This window comes from Pongo abelii, chromosome 8, assembly GCF_028885655.2.
Source record: "Pongo abelii isolate AG06213 chromosome 8, NHGRI_mPonAbe1-v2.0_pri, whole genome shotgun sequence".
In the NCBI taxonomy this organism is placed as follows: domain Eukaryota; kingdom Metazoa; phylum Chordata; class Mammalia; order Primates; family Hominidae; genus Pongo; species Pongo abelii.
The window spans coordinates 13,858,498-13,879,117 of NC_071993.2; the positions used below are offsets into that span (position 1 = coordinate 13,858,498).

General features: G+C 47.2%; 1 protein-coding gene across 18 annotated transcripts in view; it reads right to left on the reverse strand.

Annotated features, from left to right (window-relative positions):
• The window catches only part of FRMD4A (FERM domain containing 4A), a 696,296-nt gene that overhangs the window by 81,353 nt on the left and 594,323 nt on the right, over nucleotides 1-20,620 (reverse strand). The gene's annotated exons all lie outside the window — the stretch shown is intronic.

Below are 20,620 nucleotides of genomic sequence, written 5' to 3' on the forward strand. Positions count from 1 at the left end.
GTCTGAGGATGTCCTCCATCACTTGCACTGAAAGAGGCATCTATCTTCTTCAGAGATGGCCACACACCCAGCACAGGAGACAATGGCTAATTCTTCTCTGCATCCAGGCCTAATGGAATCAAGATGTTCTTCCGGCCAATTGCGTCTTCCTCATTGTCAGACAACGCGAGCTCTAAATTGATTTGGTTCATTCAGTGACAGATACCCAGAGCACTGGGCCTTGACCCCTTAATGGATGGCCTCTTTTTAACCCATCAAAAACCTCTTAGATTCCTTTGGCTTAAGAGTCATTACTAGGGGAAAAGAGAGAAAGAGGTTAACAAGTACTTAACAAGCCCATTGAGACGCAGGCCATTTTGTTTTTCTCCATTGGACTTGATTTCCTTGTAATTTTCTCCCTAGAGGCCTCTCTCTGTATTATTTTCTTGCGTGTATTTTGGCTTTTCTTGCAGAAAGACTTTACCATAAAGCTTTGGTGGATGTAAATACTTTCAAGAGAAGCTGGAATTGTTTTTCCTTTCCTATCCTCTGCCCCCTGATGTAATTCCTTCCCTCCTCAGAGTGCCCTGAGGGACTGGCTGGGGTCAGTGGGTTGAATGGCTGAAGCTGTCCAGTGATTTGGAATATCTGGGTCTAGCTTTGGTTTTTCTAGCAATGAGCACTATGACCCACTGAAGTGTGGATTAACCTCTCTGTGCTCCAGTCTTTTCCTTGAAAAAAAGCCAAGGCTTCTACCTGCTATGACAGACCTCAGTGGGATGCTTCAAAGGGGAATTAATCAATCTGAGAAACACTTGGTACATCTGGGGAGAAAATGATGGTAGGCCATTTCACCTGCTTTGGCCAAGACATCTCTTTCCAGATTGGTGCAAAGTTATTTTTTTTTTAATTTTTTGATTTTTGAGATGGAGTCTGCTCTGTTGCCCAGGCTGGAGTGCAGGGGCATAATCTCGGTTCAGAGCAACCTCTACTTCCCAGGTTCAAGCGACTCTCCTGCCTCAGCCTCCCGAATAGCTGAGATTACAGACATGTGCCACCATGCCTGGCTAATTTTTGTATTTTTAGTAGAGATGGGGTTTCGCCATGTTGACCAGGCTGGTCTCGAACTCCTGACTTCAAGTGATCTGCCTGCCTCGGCTTCCTAAAGTGCTAGAATTACAGGCATAAGCCAACGCACCCGGCTAAATTTTTTTTTTTTTAAATCAGGTTTTGACTACTTTGGAGGACAGGCTTTAGGGAGAAACCTGTTGTTCTTGTTTTTTTTTTTTTTTTTTTTTTTTTCCAGGGGTGGCGGGGAGGTTGGCAGCTGGCATTTCTCTTATGCCTGGTCCAGCTCTATCCAGAGACGTGGCATCATAGAGACATCCCGATCTCCTCTGTGGAGGTCATCATACTGTATGGAAGATGGGGATGGGATAGAAGAAAATGGACTGGCAACGAGCTCTGCAGGGAAATACAGGCATACACTCACAACTAACACTGTGCTTTATCACCCATAACAAAAAGAAAATGAAATGTCAATACTCTATCCTAGCGGTATCTGTGTGAGGCAAAAAAAGAAAAAAGCAAGCAAGAAAACCAGCAAGGGCTTTGGCTTTTGGGAATAATTATTTAACAGCAGCTTGTTTGCACTTTGGAACACCTCGTGCTTCCAGAGCCGGCCCATCCTGCTGGGGAGGGGAGAGGTCCCAGCGCTGCTGTCTGGCAGAACTTGGTTTCGGTGGGCACCAGAATCGAGGCAGATTGCCTGCTGCTGCGACTTCACGTGTGAGCTCCAGGCTCCCCTGGTTGGAAGGTGCCACGGAGTGAGGCGGGTGAGCAGGCATCAGGCCAGGGGTTTGCGGTTTGCTTTTCAAGTCAGGCTGCTGCTGGGAGAAGGAACGCTTGCGGTCTCGCCAGCTGCTCTGCAATTGTGGCGGCAGCCAGCAGAGATGGGAGGCCGTGGGCCTGCCCCGCTCCAGCCTGGACTTTCCACTTGGAGGGCCTGACTTCTCCGCTTGACCCGAGACATGCAGGGGGCTGCAGCTGGGCCACGGTGTCTGCAGCTGGGGCCTTTTTCTCTATGGATCCTCTTGCGGGAGCAATTTGGTATCTGCTCTGCGAGGTTTCCTTCCAGAAAGAAGTGAGGACTTCAGATCTAGACTTTCTGTATTTCCGGGAGGGCTGGTCCTATTTAGAGCGCTGCTCTTTCCCCCAGAGGACTTCTGCAGTGCGCAGATTGACTTGGGGAAACTGAATTGCGGGGAAGAGGAGGGGCGGAAGCAGAGGAGGAAGCTGAGGCCTCTACTCCGCAGCCTGCCTTAAACAACTTTCTTTTCACCAGGGCTATCCCAAGCCTCCCAAAATTCCCAGCCCTGGTCTGGGCCAGTTCTCCCAGATATTCATACACATACCTCTGCCCAAGCAATGATCATGTGGTGCCGTAATGGCTTTTTTGCTCTAATGTCTTCCTCAACCAGACTCAAATTTCCTTGAGTATGTTTTCCTGGCACCTAGCATGTACCTGGGGGCATATTAGGCACTCAATAGTTGTCTGTTGAGTGAATGAATGAAGAGCTTTTTGAGATATTAGCTATTATGACAACTGAAGTTCAGAGAGGTTAAGTCACTTTCTCAAGGTCACACAGACGACACATGGTGGGAGGTGACACTTGAGCCCTCCTCTGTCTGCTCAACTCCATGCTATTTCACCACGTGAGGAACCTCCAGTGGCTGAACCCAGATATCTTGTTAAAAATACATTTCTAAGCTGCAAGGGATGCGATAATAGGGAAATGGCAGTTAGGGTCAGCTCAAGGAGGGACGATGGTAAGAGCCACAGCCGAGGAGCCGTAGCCCTTCTTTCTGGCAGCTCTGTTAGAACTGAACTCTACTTTTCCAAGGTGAACTGGGGAAGTCTACGATTCCAGCAGCTCATGGTCTCAAACTGGAAGCCTACTCCCAACCTAGAGGTCAGATCTTTACAAATCACGTTGCCTAGAAATTGCCTCTGTCTGCTTGAGGCGGTCAAGAATGACCCCAGGCAGGTAGGACCCCGACTGTAACACCCTTGAGCCCTACTTGCAGGTGCCGATTCACAGCCCAAGGCAGGCGGACACAGTTGGGCACAGCATGTTCTGCCTGTGTAAGGTTTGGTGTTAAACAGGTTTACATTTTCCGGAAGGTCAGTTCAGCCTGGGCTTCCCCTCTGAATCAAACTCATTAAGAAGAAGGAGGGGGAAAAAAAAAGCCTTACACAGCTTCCTAAGTATTGGCTGGTTCAGCAGAAACAAGCTGTTAAGACTGGCCAAGACAAAGAGTTTACTAGAAGTCGACAAGCAGGGTTTCCCAACTGAACAGATCCTTAGAAGAAAGGAAAGAAGTCTAGATTAACCAGAATTATTCAAGGGTCTGCAGTACTCTAGCAATTCACTCAAGATATCCTCATTACTCTGTGTTCTTTTGGTGCTACAGACAAAAACAAAATCAAAGGAGAGCCCAGATGGGAGCAAATTTTTATGCTTTTCATTTTTTCATCAGCAAACCTAAGCTGTAAAAAGCCAGTCCCTCTCCTCCATTCTCCTCCCAACTGTCTTGCTTGCTACGTGGAGTTCTCTGCAACCCTTCCTTAGATGAGTTATATTCTTTTTTGAGACAGAGTCTTGCTCTGTCGCCCAGGCTGCAGGGCAGTGGGGTGATCTTGGCTCACTGCAACCTCTGCCTCCTGGATTTAAGCAATTCTCCTGCCTCCGCCTCCCGAGTAGCTCAGACTACAGGTGCGCGCCACCAAGCCTGACTAATTTTTGTATTTTTAGTAAAGACGGGGTTCCACCATGTTGGCCAGACTGGTCTCAAACTCCTGACCTCAGGCGATTCACCCACCTGAGCCTCCCAAAGTGCTGGGATTACAGGCGTGAGCCACTGCACCTGGCCCCAGTTATGTTCTTAATGCATCAATCTATGAGGCCACTATCCACAGACATACGGAGGAGTCTGTGAAATTAGCAGTGGGTCGTAACAAATGATTAGATATTCCACTCCGGCGACTTTTATCCATTCAACAACCACATGTTGAGTAGCTACCATGGACCCGGCACTGTGTCAGGCACTGAGGATACAGCAGTGTATCCTGTACATTCTTATGAAGGGAGAGGTGGGCAAATAAATAAGAAATAAATAAGAAAACTACACGGTACATACAGTAAGTTAGAGGATAACAGGTTTGAAGCACAAATGTGAACCAGGGAAGGATAGGACAGGGTTTGCCATTGTTAACAAGGTAGCCAGGGAAGGCATTGGTGAAGTGACATCAAGTCAATATCAGAAAGAAACCAGGGGCAAAGCTGGGCAGCTATGTGAGGGAAAAGGATGACTGCAGATACAGAAGTCAGGGGCATCATTTGTGTGTTTGTGTTTGCTGTACAAGTGTAGAAAATGCTGAAATAAACATCAAAGGATGATGGAATATTATGCAGCCCTAAAAAAGGAATGCAGTACTAATGTGTACTGCAACAGGGATGAACCTTGCAAACGTTCTCTAAGTGAAAGAAGCCAGACACGAATGGCCACATACTATAGGGTTCCATTTCTAGGAAATGTCCAGAATAGGCAAATCCATAGGGACAGAGAGTAGATGAGTGGGTGCCTTGGGATTTGGGGGATGGGGAGAAATGGACAGTGACAAGGTGCTCCCCTTGTGGCCCTCTGCTTTTTTGCCTACTGAATTCTACTCTGGATTAATCACAGATCACAAGACAGTCTTTGATTAAAACTCAGTGAAACTCTGGCTGGGCCCGGTGGCTCAGGCCTGTAATCCCAGAAATTTGGGAGGCTGAGGTGGGCGGATCACCTGAGGTCAGGAGTTTGAGATAACCCTGGCCAACATGGTGAAAGCCCGTCTCTACTAAAAATACAAAAATTAGCCAGGCATGGTGTTAGACACCTGTAGTCCCAGCTACTCAGGAGGCTGAGGGAGGAGAATCGCTTGAATCCAGGAGGCAGAGGTTGCAGTGAGCTGAGACTGCGCCACTGCACTCCAGCATGGATGACAGAGTGAAACTCCGTCTCAAAAAAAAGAAAGAAAGAACTTAGTAAGACTTATTATTTAAAAGGAGCCAGCAGTCCAGGACAAAACAGAGGATCCTTAATTTTTAGTGGTATCCCTTGTCCATAAAAAGCTCCCCCACCCGTCAGATGGCACTCCCACTAGGGCCGTCTTCTCACATCTGCTCCGGGGGTCTCTACAGAGGGCAACTCACTTCTTCCAGCCTGTCAGCACCAGGCCAGCTGGGGCAGCGGCACCTCAGGGTGCTGTTCTTCTCCCTCGGGGATGGGCAAGCACTCTCTCATAGACATGGCTAGTGAGGAGTCTGGCCAGTGATCCATTTTTTAAATGGGTTTTCAAACCTTACACATAAACTCAATTATGTACTTAAAAATACACATGTGCGTGCCTAAAAATACACACACACATACAGAGGAAATTCTCTCAGCTGTGACTTCTAATGCTCATTAAAGGTAGGACTGGGGTTTGGTTTTCAGTCAAACATGAGGACCGAGAGAGGCTGCAGGACAGAGCTCCTCTGGCTCTTGGCCTTCCTGTTCAAAGGCCAGAGAAGAGACACCCATGAAAACGCTGTGCTCGCTCCAGCGGGTACAGGGACCCCATGCAGTGCAGCAGATGCCAGTGTACATCTTTCAGAAAGATTATAAACGTTGGTGAAGAGATCTGCAAAATCCCATGCAGCCAGCAGAAACACCTGTTGGAAAAGCTAGAGAGAAAGAATTGGGTGGTTGGATGAACTATTTCACTGGCCAGGGCTCTTTTTTTCTTTTTTTTTTTTTTTCTGACTCAGGGTCTTGTTCTGTTGCCCAGGCTGGAGTGTAGTGATGCGATCATAGCTCACTGCAGCCTCGAATTCCTGGGCTCAAGTAATCCTCCCACCTCAGCCTCACAGGTAGATGGAACTACAAGCACGCACCACCATACTCAGCTAATTAAAAAAATTTTTTTTTTTTTGTAGAGTCGAGGGTCTCTCTATGTTGTCCAGGCTGGTCTTGAACTCCTGGCCTCAAGCAATCCTCCCCACTCAGTCTCCCAAAGTGATGAGATTACAGGCACGAGCCACTGTGGCCGGCCTCGTTGGGACTCTCTGAGGTCTCTCCAATCACTGGTTTGATTCTCACCTACACAGGTTTGTCATGAATTATGCTGTCTGTGAGTAACTTCACCGCTGCCTAACTAGAACCACAGGATAGTAAACTGGAAGTTCTGGCTGACATTTTATGATGAGCAGTATCACTAGAGAGGGCCATGAGCAGACCATTCCACAGGAGAGGTAAAAAGGGGCAGGGAGCCGGTTAGCTAGGTCTCCATGCTGGTTGGCTAGGCTTTTATGTTGGTTAGCTAGCTCACCATGCTAGTTAGCTACATCCCTATGCTGGTTAGCTACATCCCTATGCTGGTTAGCTAGGTCACCACGCTGGTTAGCTAGGTCTCCAAGCTGGTTAGCTAGTTTTTATGTTGGTTAGCTAGGTCACCATGCTAGTTAGCTACATCCCTATGCTGGTTAGCTAGGTCACCATGCTGGTTAGCTAGGTCTCCAAGTTGGTTAGCTAGTTTTTATGTTGGTTAGCTAGGTCACCATGCTAGTTAGCTACATCCCTATGCTGGTTAGCTAGGTCACTATGCTGGTTAGCTAGGTCTCCAAGTTGGTTAGCTAGGTTTTTATGTTGGTTAGCTAGGTCACCACGCTGGTTAGCTAGGTCAACATGTGCCTTTGTTTGCCAGTAACCCTGGTTTGTTTGATATCATGGAATAATTATTCACTAATGTCCCTTTTCATTTGTAGTGGTATCTTGCTTTGGATATTAAAACCCCATGGTTGCTAAAAGACAAATAACTTTGATTCTACTTATATGAGTGTTCAAACTCATAGAAACAGAAAGTAGAATGATGGTTCCCAGCAGATGGGGGGAGAGAAAAGAGGAGTTATTGTTTCATGGGTAAAGTTTCAGCTTTGCAAGATGACAAGAGTTCTGAAGATCTGTTGCACAATGATGGGGATATACCTTACTGAACTGGCCACTGAAAAATGGTTACGATGGTAGATTGTATGTTGTGTGCATTTTATCACAATTTGAAAAAAATCTTCTGGTTAGATGACCCCGAAAATCCCTCACCCACAAATGAGGTATAAAGTGTTTAGGAGGGTGGAAACTGAGAGAGCATTTTTAGAAATGTTCTTGAGAGGGAGATGTTCTGGGAACTCTCTGCCACCCACAGAGGGAAGGCAGAAGATGTACTCTTCTCCTTGAACCTGGAAAGAGAGGGTTCATTAGGGTTACCTGGAGAGCTTAATAGGTATCCCCTGACATCAGACGAACTGAAGCGGGGATGGAGCTCAGACGGGAGAATGGAGAGATTTAACTTTATAGCAAGTTTGAAGCTTTGATTGTCATAAAGAACTGGACACTCTAATTTCTTAATAAAAGCTTATTTTGCTATTTAAAGTGACTGAGTGACTTTGTAATACCTGGGAGTGATCAGAAAAGTCATGGGACTGCCCGTGTTTTTATTGAGAGATAAAGGAAGAGCATGTTCAAAGGAACAGTGGGAGATAAAAGAGATCTGTCGGCCGGGCGCGGTGGCTCAGGCCTGTAATCCCAGCACTTTGGGAGGACGAGGCTGGTGGATCATGAGGTCAGGAGATCGAGACCATCCTGGCTAACACGGTGAAACCCTGTCTCTACTAAAAATACAAAAAATTAGCCGGGCGTGGTGGCGGGCGCCTGTAGTCCCAGCTACTCGGGAGGCTGAGGCAGGAGAATGGTGTGAACCCGGGAGGCGGACGTTGCAGCGAGCTGAGATAGTGCCACTGCACTCTGGCCTGGGCGAAAGAGCGAGACCCTGTCTCAAAAAAAAAAAAAAAAAAAAGGAGATGTGTCTTTTCAGTCCCAGGTGGTCGATGTTCTTATTATACTAGCAAAATCTTCTGTTTTTCAGCCAGAGAACCAGATCTGTTCATAAGTTACTACTGGTTCATGTCTTCTTTTGGAGCGAGCGAGGCTATTGGATGCTCCTCCGCGGTGGTTTGGGATCCAATGATAGCATTTGGTTTCGATTTGCTTCTTCAAATTGCATCCAAGGTCAACGGGGCTCCCTGAGTAATGGGAATCTGCATCTGTAGAGTTATTTAGAAGTCAGCCAGTCTCAGGGCGGCTGCTACGTCATCTGGCTGGGTGTTTATTTGCATGTTATAAATACCAAGTGTTGTGTTTGACCCCTACTGTCCACACAATCAACGTGGCTATTTATATGGCCTTTCTTAGTGCTGGTCCACGTGCCTTTTCAGGGGCAGGGAGAACAGCAGGTCGAGGAGACCAGGCATTGTGTGGGAAGCAGATGAATCCTGGGAGACACATATCCCCAAAGACATATCAGCTGCGGCAGAAAAACTGCTTTTGGTTATTTAATCAGATCTAGCTTGAGCACTGGCTCCACGGAAGTCAAAGACAGACGTGGAGTTACCTACTTAGAAATTGGCATTTTCCCCTCCTACCACTTTCTTCTGGAAAACTGTTGCTTTTCATCCTTTCTTTTATTCGTGACTCCTCTCTGGCTTTAAAACGAGCTTGCTTTATTTACCTTGTTTTATTTCTCTTTGTTTCTAGTTTTAAGACTCCTTCAACCTCAGGATTTCTGATCATCTCATCAACCGACTTGTTAAGAAAACTAAGGCCCAGGGAAGTGACTCACAATTGTGTAGAATTGTGTAGAATTGTGAGGTGTCTTGACCTGCTGGGCCAGGTATCCAGCAAATAATGGCAGGGGGCAGGGGGCAGGCATGCAGCACCCCAAGGGTATGTCAGGCCTGGAGACTGACCTCAGAGACAACTTGGGGAGATTCTTGGAGCTTCAGTGTACCCCTTCCAGGAGGTGCCTCCAAGCATGTCACCCTGGGAGAGATTTAGACCCGCCCCTCTTTAGGGGATAATTACATTCCTTTCCTCCTGTAACTTTCCAGATTAATTATTCTCATGCAATAGTTGCTCTCTAAGAATTATTCACCTGGACAGGGCAATGCTTTTTTTTTTTTTCTGTTCATAGACAGGTCAACCTTCCTCAAAGGTGACAGTCTGACACCAGCATGGACTTCAACAAGAACACAACAAGATACAGGCTGGTGCCCTTCGGAGCTTGGCTTACCCAGACCAGGCTCAGGATGGCCTTCCCAGGGCCCTGTGGGAACCGAGGAACCCTGGCTTCCCAGATCCAGTGACCAAGAAAAAAATTAACGCTCTTCACAAAGAGATGTTGTTTGCTTTTCGAGGCCATCCCGCCTCTTGCTTTCAGTATAAATGACTGTAACAATATTTGCTATGTCAAGGCCAATGCCACTTTTATCCTGGGGAATGAGAAACTCTGTGACAAGTAAACTTATTCAAGACGGAGAAAATTAGACTACATCTATTCGTGTCTCTTAGTCCCCACTTCACAGATATAAAAAGAGAGGCACAGAGAGGTTAAATAAATTGCTAATCATGACTTTCTAAAATAAACTGGAAGTGAGTTAGTGCCAAGGAAGTGAGTTAGCGCCAAAATTCTTTGGTCAAGAAAATTCTTCTTTGGGGACCTGTGCAACGTGGTAAAACCCTGTCTCTGCAAAAGATACAAAAATTAGCCAAGTGTGTTGCACACGCCTGTGGCTCCAGCTACTAGGGAGGCTGAGATGGGAGGATTGCTTGGGCCTGGGAGGTCAATGCTGCAGTGAGCTATGATGGCACCACTGCATTCCAGCCTCGGAGACAGAGTGAGACCTCGTCTCAAAAAAACAAAAAACAAAACAAAACAAAAAAGAAACTTCTGCTTTGGGTCTTGGAGTGGATATGGAAGTCATGAAGGTTGTGAATTTACAAAACATCTCTCTCTTTTTGTTTAAAAGTGCAACTGCTCTAGGAAAGAATTTGACTTTAACTCAGACTAAAATGTCTTCATAACAACAGCAAAACAACGAAGCAGGATCTTATAGAAAGGTCCTCGTTAACTGCTTGTATGCAGAGCAGTGGGCCTTAAGCTCCACTGCCTGTGCTCAAGTCACCTTCAGGGCTTGTGGAATTAGACTGCGGAGTCCCATCCTCAGAGCTTCTGAGCTCGTAAGTCTCAGGCGGGGATCCTTAGTTTGCATTTCTTTCTTTCTTTTTTGAGATGAAGTCTTGCTCTATTGCCCAGGCTGGAGTGTAGTGGTGTGATCTTGGCTCACTGTAGCCTCAACCTCCTCAAGGCTCCAGAGAAGCTGGGACTACTCCTTCGTATTTTTGTATTTTGTGTGTGTAGAGATGAGGTCTTGTTATGTTGCCTAGGCTGGTCTCCAACTGCTACCACCCTCCGCCTCAGCCTTCCAAAGTGCTGGGATGACAGGTGTGAGCCACCTAGCCTGGCCGTTAGTTTGCTTTTTTTTCTGAGACAGGGTCCCACTCTGTTGCTCTGTCGCCCAGGCTGGAGTGCAATGGCACAATCTTGGCCACTGCAACCTCTGCCTCCTAGGTTCAAGTGATTCTCCTGCCTCAGGTTCCCTAGTAGCTGAGATTACAAGCACATGTCACCATGCCCAGCTAATTTTGTATTTTTAGTAGAGACGGGGATTTGCTATGTTGGCCAGCCTGGTCTCGAATTCCTAACCTCAAGTGATCCACCTGCCTCAGCCTCCCAAAGTGCTGGGATGACACGTTTAAGCCACCACGCCTGGCCAGTTTGCATTTCTAACACATTTCCGCGTGATGAGGATGCTGCTGGTCTAAGGACCACACTGAGAACCACTGCTGTAGAAGATACCATGCAGCACCGACCAGCCTCTTTCTCCCTGCAGGACTGAAGGACGTACGCCCTCTCCCGGAATTGGTCTCAGCTACAGAGAACCACCTTGCCCGAAGTCGCCACCCTCTTGCCAAGGGGGTCACTTGGATCTAACGATTGGTTAATGCTGAGGGGAGGAGGTAAGGCTTGGCCCCCAGCCTCAACAGTGATGGTTGTGGCTCCGGGGTCGTTCTAGCTTCAGAGTTTCGTCTAGGTTGAGGGCGCCATGTTGGTACTGCATCAGCTTCTCGCTCTGCCTGGTTCTGCTTCCTTTACTTTACCATTTGTTGTTAGTCCAGGGCACACCCCAGTAAACTTCCTGTATGTGAGTTCATCTTAGACTGCTTCCCAGGGAATCGTATGTACAGCACTCAGGAGCAGAGAGTCACTGAAACGGCCCTAGCTCTGAGAGACCCCTCCTGACCAGCCATCACCCCTCCCGCTCTTCCTTACTCTGATTTATTGTCTTCATAGAATTTAACTCTCAGGTCTATGGCCATACTGCCCTGAATGCGCCTGATCTTGTCTGATTTCAGCAGCTAAGCAGGGTCGGGCCTGATTAGTACTTGGATGGGAGAATTTAGTGCTCGAACACTATTGCTGTAGATTTCTTTAATAAATAAATTTGACTGCCTTCCTCACTAGACTGTAAGCTCTGTGCAGGCAGAGACCTAGTCTCTCTTGTGCTGCAGAGCCAAGAGCAGGGCCTGGTACCCAACAGGCACTCGGACAACACTTACTGAACAAGTGAATGAACTTCCAGGCAGGAAGAGTCACACATCCTCACCAACAACTCCTAGAGTTTTAGAGAACTAGAAAGTCTAGGAATACAGAGGGTGCTTTCAACAGTGTTGTCTGTAACTGGAAATGCCTTATGTTTGTTTAGTGCTTTAGTTTTATTCATTTATTTTTTTAAAGCAGTTCATTCAATATTGATAGCAACCCTATTATCATAAACCCCTATGTGGTGGGCAGGATAGAGGGTTGCTTTGAAGCACTGGGAGAAGAGAAACTGGCCTTGGTGAGTTGAGTCTCTTGCTCAGCCAGGCCCACATGGAAATGCTGGTATCCTGCCTCCTGGACCCATGGTCCTGTCTCTGTATCATCAGCAGAGGCAAACTCAAGTCAGTTTCCACTGAAACTCACCGAGTCTGACTTTCCCCCAGGAATACTCATATGGGGGCCATTTTATTGGAGAGGATTTCACATTCACCACCCTGTACTGAATTCTAAGTGCTAGCTCAGTGCTTTCAGGTGATTACCATCTTTTTTTTTTTTTTTTTTGAGATGGAGTCTTGCTGTTGCCCAGGCTGGAGTGCAGTGGCGTGATCTCGGCTCACTGCAACCTCTACCTCCTGGGTTCAAGCAATTCTCATGTCTCAGCCTCTTGAGTGGCTGGGATTACAGGTGTATATCACCACGCCCAGCTAATTTTTGTATTTTTTAGTAGAGACGGGGTTTTATCACGTTGGCCAGGCTGGCCTCGAACCCCTGACCTCAAGTGATCTGCCCGTCTCAGCCTCCCAAAGTGCTGGGATTACAGGTGTGAGCCACCGTGCCAGGCCGATGACCATTCTTAAGAGTTTGGGATTACTCTTCCAAATGGAGATGATTCAGCCATATCTGATATTGGTGATTTGAGAAGGGGGATGTCTAGGATTGATGTTTTGAGAAGACAATCTCAATTTTCTTAGAATATGATTCCTTTTTCTTGGAGAGTTATTTTTAAGCAGCAGATTCTGGGAACTCCCCATGCTCTCCACCTCCTACTCCCAAATTCCGCCCCCACCCGCCCCCGCGGCCAAGTAGGCCTGGTCTCTAGATGCCCAAGGCCAGGGCCTGTCACCCACTGGCATCGAAAGCGTTCAGGTCCACTCAGACTGTGCTGCGATCTGAAGGACTGATAACATACGAGGAGAAGGCCTTTTGGTCCTACACTGTGAATGAGTAAGGGGCAGCTGCAAAATGCTAAGAATGCTGAATGCATTAAGTGAAGTGTTTCTCCCAGGTGTGCACAGGGTGTGGTTTCCAAGGGCAATGCAGATGCTGGAATGAGGGAGGCAGCCACCTAGGCGGGTCAAGTCAGAGGCCCAGCAAGGAGAAAGCGAGCCAAGGCAGACGCCGACAGAAGAGAACGATAAATCCGCGGCGCACTCGGCAGAACGTCCACTGCACCGCATAATTTAGCGGGGCAATGCCGCAGGGAGTCCACGCCAAGTTAATGGAATATTTCCTGTAAATATTATTTTCCCTTCCTGTCTCATCATCTCATTTCATTCAAAAATCTTTACTAATCCGGGGGAGTGAAAGTAATGCATCAATTTCCAGAGCCAATGCCCCTGCTTCCCAAATACCCTTAGGAATCACTGGAAGCCACGGCGGCTGCTTAGGGACAGGGGGCAGGCCATTTACTCTGGTTCCTTCTCCTAATGCCTCAGAGGGGACCCCATAGTGCTCCTAATTGTGCATCTAAGTGTACATAAAAGCCCCCCTAATTGCACATCAAATAAATAAGTAAATACTGTCTGCTGAATATGCAACAAGGACTGACGTTGCTATTTCTTCCCAGGGGGGAGATTTCATTAAATCTAGGCTGCATTTCTAAGTGATGATTTACAGATATTGAATATTCTTTACAAGGGAGGGTTTTTTGGAGTCACGTGCTTCGCAATATTTGCTCTCTAATGCTTAAAGCCTCAGATACAGCCTGTTGGAGGACTCTTTATTCTAACTCTTAGTGTCCATTTGGAAAGTCTTTTCTGCTTTAATGTGTAATGGCTTCCGATGATCAGATGGCTGGTTTGTCTGCAGGTCTGGGGACTGTGCAACCCCCTGGTCTCCCAATGCCTCAGTTACTGACGCTGCAAACAAGGGCAGATTGTCCCAGCGATTAGAGCTCCCAGGCTTTCTCGGGCTTCAATCAATCAAAGGAATGTAAGGACCCCTCCCCTACAGAGGGAGGTGGATGTGAGACAGATTTTGTCCAGACTTACTTATATCTGCCCCGTGGGATCCCGATTCTGCAAGATTTAATAAACAACGCCTCTTCAATAGATAGCATTTAATTTTCATTCAAATGTTTCCAGGGAAGAAAGAGGTAAAACTCTTGCTTGTACCAGCACAACTGCCTAAAACCCGTGGGATACCCAGTCTGAGGCATGTTGCTATCGACGGTCATTTCACACAGCTGGCAGTTTTTTCTTTTTTGATGGCCTAGCTCTCTTTACTCCACCGTAAACGCAAAAACTAAGATGAAACTTGGGATTTACCTCCAGTGCCTAAATGCCAACCTGACACTGTCTCATTGTCTCCTGAGGCCAGTAGGACTGTAATTTGTGAAATACGGAGCCTCTCACCTCAGCAGCGCTTCTTTCTGTTCCCACACATATGCACATGCTAAAATGGAATGTGGTAACTAGTGTAAAATAGGGTAAAACAATTGCTGCAAGATTTGTTTTCTTGGCCGGGCACAGTGGCTCATGTCTGTAATCCCATCACTTTGGGAGGCTGAGGTGGGTGGATCTTTTGAGGTCAGGAGTCTGAGACCAGCCTGATTAACATGGTGAAACCCCGTCTCTACTAAAAATACAAAAAAAAAAAAAAAAAAAAAAAAATTAGCCAGGCATGGTGACACACGCCTATAGTCCCAGCTTCTTGGGACTATACTCGGGACTGGGACTGAGCCAGGAGAATTGCTTCAACCTGGGAGGCAGAGGTTGCAGTGAGCCAAGATCGTGCCACTGCACTCCAGCCTGGGAGACAGAGCGAGACTCTGTCTCAAAAAAAAAGATTTTTTTTTTTTTTTTTTTTTGTTGCTACTGTGACTTTTCTACTTCTGTCAACATTGCTGAGCCAAGACAGACATGTAAGATCCCGTCAGCACCGTACTTGGATGCTACATTCCCATTTGTGAATTCTAACCATAGCCATGACAAAGGAGAGAGGAGAGCTACAAAGCACTCAAAGGGATGTCCCCAAGTGTCACATAGCGTTTGAGTATGAACAGGAGCTCAGAAGCGGGAAGGAAGGCAAAGAGGGAGGGGGAAACATCACTGGGTGAAGGACTGAAGCAGATTTACTGAGAGCTGATGAAGGGACATTTAATATCCTATAAAAAATTCTACATCTTGGCCGGGCGCAGTGCCTCACTCCTATAATCCCAGCACTTTGGGATGCCAAGGTGGGGGGATCCCCTGAGGTGAGGAGTTCAAGACCAGCCTGGCCAACATGGTGAAACCCTGTCTCTACTAAAAATACAAAAATCAGCCGGGTGTGGTGGCACGCGCCTGTAATCCCAGTTACTCCAGAGGCTGAGGCAGAAGAATTGCTTGAACCCGGGAGGTGGAGGTTGCAGTGAGCCGAGATCGCACCATTGCACTCCAGCCTGGGCAACAAGAGTGAGACTTCATCTCAAAAAAAAAAAAAAAAAAAAAAGAAAAAAAATTCTACATCCTATCCTCAGATAGTGTTTAGGGTTCTGCCTGACCTCTTAAAAAGAACTTATATATGCAAGCAAAGGCTGATATTCTGGGGAAGGTGCATGCATTGTAGATTCTGATTTTTCTTAGTCTTGTTTGCTGCTTTTTTTAGGGTGTTTTGGGAGCTGTTCTTCCATATATGTTGTTCCAAAATACTACCAAAGTTGGCCTTCAGAAGTTCAACATCTCTGAACTCTTCTGAACATACACAAAAGCCGAAATCCAGTCTGCAGGGTGTCCCCACATGTTCAGCTCTTCTTGACACGTGTACTCTGCAGACAATGAAGCTGTGATTTTTGATTTTTTGACAAACTCCAGCAGCTTGCATTGAAGGCTGTGCTTCTGAAGGCCAGGAGGCTGTCTCTTTAGAAGGTCCAGGTAGCAGAGTGTGGGGGTTAAATGTTCTCTGTTCTCGGAGCCACCGGTGAGGTCCCTTGCGTTTTACTCCAACCCCCAAAAGCCTCTAAGCTCCAGAGTGGTGATTAAGTGACTGAGGGCAGACTCTGAAACTAGGATGGCAAACTGCTTGCAACTGGAGAATGAGGTACGCGCTACTGTTGTGATCCTTTCTGGACAGTCATCGGCTACTCTTTCTTGGTGCCTTTTTTGTTTGTTTGGGCTTTTTTGTGGGGGATGAGAGGTAGGTCATATGGAAATACTTAAGTGGATTCTCAAGGCGGCTGCTGAGACCCTGTGAGTGTGCCGACGGGTTGCCAATGCCGTTGGAGCTGCGCAGGCAGTGGACGCCTCTGGGCTCTGAAAAGGAGAGGGAGCAGACTCACCCCTGCCACTGCCTCTACTTAAACACGGGCTCTTCTTGTGTTGGTGCAACGTGACAGAGCCACTGTAATTGGGTCACAGTGTCAGGGAGGGCCTCTGTCTGCCGCCGGGCGGGAGCAGCTGCCTGGGCTGGAGATGCAGCTGTTACTGCAGAAGCCTCCAGGTGCACAGTGCTGGGTGCCACTCCCTTGCCTGAGCATCCCTGGAGGCTCAAGGTGGCAGAGATGTGCCAAGCACCAGAGCCAGGAGGGAGTGGCATCCCCTGGAGTGCCACTCCTCCCAGACGGCTCACCCAGCCATGAGGCCTGTGCATGGGACCTCCCCTGCCCTCGGTGTGCAGGGACACTGCTGGCCACACCAGGGAGCCTGGCTGACCTTCCCCACGTCTGAGTTTTCAAAGCACAGAGGGCTGCCAGTGGTGGTCCTTGTCTCCAGGCATACAGCAGAATCCCTGCGGGGCTTCTTCTGGGCTCAGTGGCCTGGTCGGAGGTGGAGGTGAGAAGGCCTGCAGGGGGCTGTGGCATCTAGACGTCCCAACAGCTTCAGATGAGTTCCTGATGTACAGTGGAGGTTAAGAGCCACTGGCCCGGAGGCACTGAAGACAGACTTTTGGCTTAGGTGTGGACTTGCATCGATATGCATTCACATGTGTGTGCATCTTTTTAGATTCTGAGATCTGGGATCAGGGTGTGGGGCTTTTTGTAGTCTTAGAAACTGACATGTCCCTTAAACATAACACAGATGGCCTTTTTATATGGTGATGAGGTTGGCAATGCAAGAAAAAGAAACAGGCACCCCGTTTAGGTCTTCTTGTAGCTAAGGCTTCTTAACAATGGCTCCGGATGAGTCCACGGCCTTGCCTTTAAGTTCCATCTGACATCTTAGCGGGGTGGGGGGGTACCCCTAGAAGCTAACAAAACTAAGGTTTTGCTTTCCCTCAACGGCTTTTCAAAGGCCTGCTTTTTTTTTTGGAGATGGAGTCTCACTCTGAAGTGCAGTGGGGAAATCTCAGCTCACTGCAACCTCCGCCTCCCGGGTTCAAATGATTCTCCCTCCTCAGCCTCCCAAGTAGCTGAGATTATAGGCGCCCAACCCCCAACCCCCAGCAGGCCTGGCTAATTTTGTATTTTTAGTAGAGATAGGGTTTCACCATGTTGGACAGCTGGTCTTGAATTCCTGACCTCAGGTGATCTGTCCGCCTTGGCCTCCCAAAGTGCTGGGATTACAGGCGTGAGCCACCTCACCTGGCCAAAGGCCTGTTCTTAATTTTATATTCAGATTGTACATTCATTTCTTAAGGAGGGCCCCAAATTATGTAAGCTTCAGGGCCTATGCAACGGAAGCTGCCTCTGCATCTCACCATGATCATCGTGATTGGGAAACGAACTCTTCACTCCTAGCTACTGGTGTGCCAACTGCCAATCCAACGTCCTCCCTCTGTCCAGTCTCTGGTTCGGTGATGCTTTGGAAATTCTTGCTACTCCTGAGCTCCAACTGAATGCCCAACTGCCTACTAGTCACAACCACCTGGATGTCCCATCAAGCCTGCAGCGTTGCATGTCCTAAGCTGCACTCATCCCTCGTCTATCACTCCCAGACCTCCTCTTCTCTCAGCGTCCACACTCTGGTGGATCCTGAAGCCTCGGAGTCAGTCTGCATTGCCTTCCTCCTCTGATGGCCTCCCTCTTTCGCCTCCAGGTGATGAGTAACACACGCCTTCTCAACATCTTGGTTCCCCTTCTCCATCCTCAAGCCCCACCAGGTGTTGCCCGCCCTACCCTCATCATGTCCTGGTTTCTCAGTCTTGTCCTGGGTTTTTCCTATCCATCCTCCAAGCAGTTTCTAGAGAGTGCTTCTACAACAATGGAAATCTGACACTATACTCCTCAGCTTCAGATAGACCGCGGCTACCACTCCCTACAGAGGAGGAAGTCCTCTTCGCAGAGCCTTCAAGCCTCCAGGAGCCTGCGGGCCCCAGCCTCCTTGCCAACTCTTCTGTTTTCACTTGATGTTCCAGAATGAAGGGCACTGTGTCCCCTACCCCTGTCACTGTGATTTCGGGCAAACTGGCCTCTCTCCTGCATGCCTCCCCACCCGATTCTTCCATCTGCGAAATTCTTTGCATCCTTGAAGACCCCACTCACTCTCTGCTTCCTCTGTGGGGACTTCTCTTCTCCTTACGCCCAGTTGATGCCTGCCTTCTTGAATCATCCCCGACCCTCACACAGATTCCTATTACACCACTCAGACACTGGCTGGATTATCACACATCTTGGAGGATAGGATTTATGTCTCATCTCAGTGCCCAGTGATGTGCTTGGCACCTAATAGGTATGCGATAACTTTTTTTTTTTTTTTTTTTTTTTTTGAGACAGAGTCTGGCTCTGTCACCCAGGCTGCAGTGCAGTGGTGCGATCTCAGCTTATTGCTCAGCTTATTAACCTCTGCCTTCCAGGTTCAAGTGATTCTCCTGCCTCAGCTTCCCCAGTAGCTGGGATTACAGGCATGAGCCACCGCGCCCGGCCGCAATAACTATAACTGTTTTTTTGAGCAAATGAATGAATGATGGCTGTGACAGATTGGTAGTCTGTCCTTCAAGTAGGAATGGGCTGGAAAATTCTAACTTCTGCCTCCAAGGCCACAGAAACCCAAGTGATTTTCAGTAACAACCCAGTTTGGGTTAGAGCCAATGGCCTGGAAAACTATATTGACCTTTCGACATTTTTAATTCATGGACCTGGATAAGTTTCATTCATTACTGTAAATTCTCTTATTTGATGGCTGATTATTCATGCCTTTGGCCTCTTACTTTTCCTTATCTTGAAGCCTGTTTTAGCATGTTATAATAATAGTTATAATTGACTGAGCCCTAGCTATCCATCCTTTCCTGTTTTACATACATCAAGTGCTAGCTCATCACCTCTTCACTCTTCATTAGAACCTCAATTAGAGAAATAAAGAAAGCTTAAACATATTAATAAATTGAACCAAACAAGTATGAATACTTGTTAGCATGTCCTCTAAAAAGCTTAGAGGGAGAAGAGATTTCAATGGCTGGATTTTAATTATCTCTGCTGTAGACCTCAATTATGCACGTCGGCCTTGGTTTTCCACCACTACGGGCAAGAGAGAGCTCAATGTATTGCAGCCAGAATTTTGTTAAAGGCTTTAGGGAGTATTCTTGGCTTTTGCAAGCAGCAAAAACAGTCAGGCAGGTTGAAAAGAGAAGAGTCAGGCCAGGTGCGGTGGCTCACACCTGTAATCCCAGCACTTTGGGAGGCTGAGGAAGGCAGATCACTTGAGGTCAGGAGTTTGAGACAGGCCTGGCCAACATGGTGAAACCCCATCTCTACTAAAATTACAAAAATCAGCCAGGCGTGGTGGCAGGCGCCTATAATCCAGCTACTGGAGGGGGCTGAGGCATGAGAATCACTTGAACCTGGGAAGCAAAGATTGCAGTGAGCCAAGAGCGTGCCACTGCACTCCAGCCTGGGAGACAGAGTGAGACTCCGTCTCAAAGAAACAAACAAACCAAAAAAAAAAAAAAAAAAAAAACAAAAAGAGAAGGGTTGTTCTAAAAAGAATGAGGGAAGAGAGAACTCAGGAAGAAAAGGCACAGAAAATTAAAAAGGCCACGTGGGAAAAAGGCACAGGGAAAACAGGAAGAAAAATACAGGGAGGAAGAGGTATGGATCCCACAATTGAGGAAAACAAAGCCAGAAAAGGTAAGAACAGAGGGTCCAGTTCATTTCTTGTTGCATATAAATGGATAAGGAAAGGCTTTGGAGATAGCCGCAAAACAACACTCCCTCCACCCGTCAAAGAGCCAGGTTCTTCCTGAATTGTTCCCAGTCAATAATTCCCCCATCATTTGCTCAGCATCTTTTCTTAGAACTTCACCTTACTGATCAATGGAGTAAAAATCCTCCCAACATGGGAACATTTTTTTCTTCTATCAATTTAATAAAGAAGTTGGCCAAGGACAGATGTTAACTGGAGAGCCTACAATCCACTCAGATATGTAGTGTGGGTTTCAATCCTATTCGAGGATAAAACAGCTTGGAAAGCAATCTGGAATGACATAATGGCCCAATATTGCTTTCTCCCTGCTAAAGCAAGTGTGGTTTTCATAGGTTTTTAATATGTATTTCAGGGTTTGAACTGCATACCATCTCTGTTATTCTCCGCCAGGGGATCTGAATGATAGCACTCGCCTCTAAGATATGTTTCCATTATAATTTTTCAATTTGTTCTGGTCTGAAAAGTGTGTAAACGAAAACAGAGAAAATTCAAATGCTGTATCCCTTTCAAACATTCCATTTTGGGTTTACAAGGACTTTGCAAACTGTTCTCTGTTTCTCTCCTTCTTCAGCAAATAACCTTATTTTCTGATCACCTTTATTGAGCCAGAAAATATGTGCTGGATTTCCAGGAACCCCTCTCCCTCTTATTTTTCAGCTTTTCTGTTTTTTGTTTTGAGACAGAGTCTGATCTATCACCCAGGCTGGAGTGCAGCAGGGCAATCTTG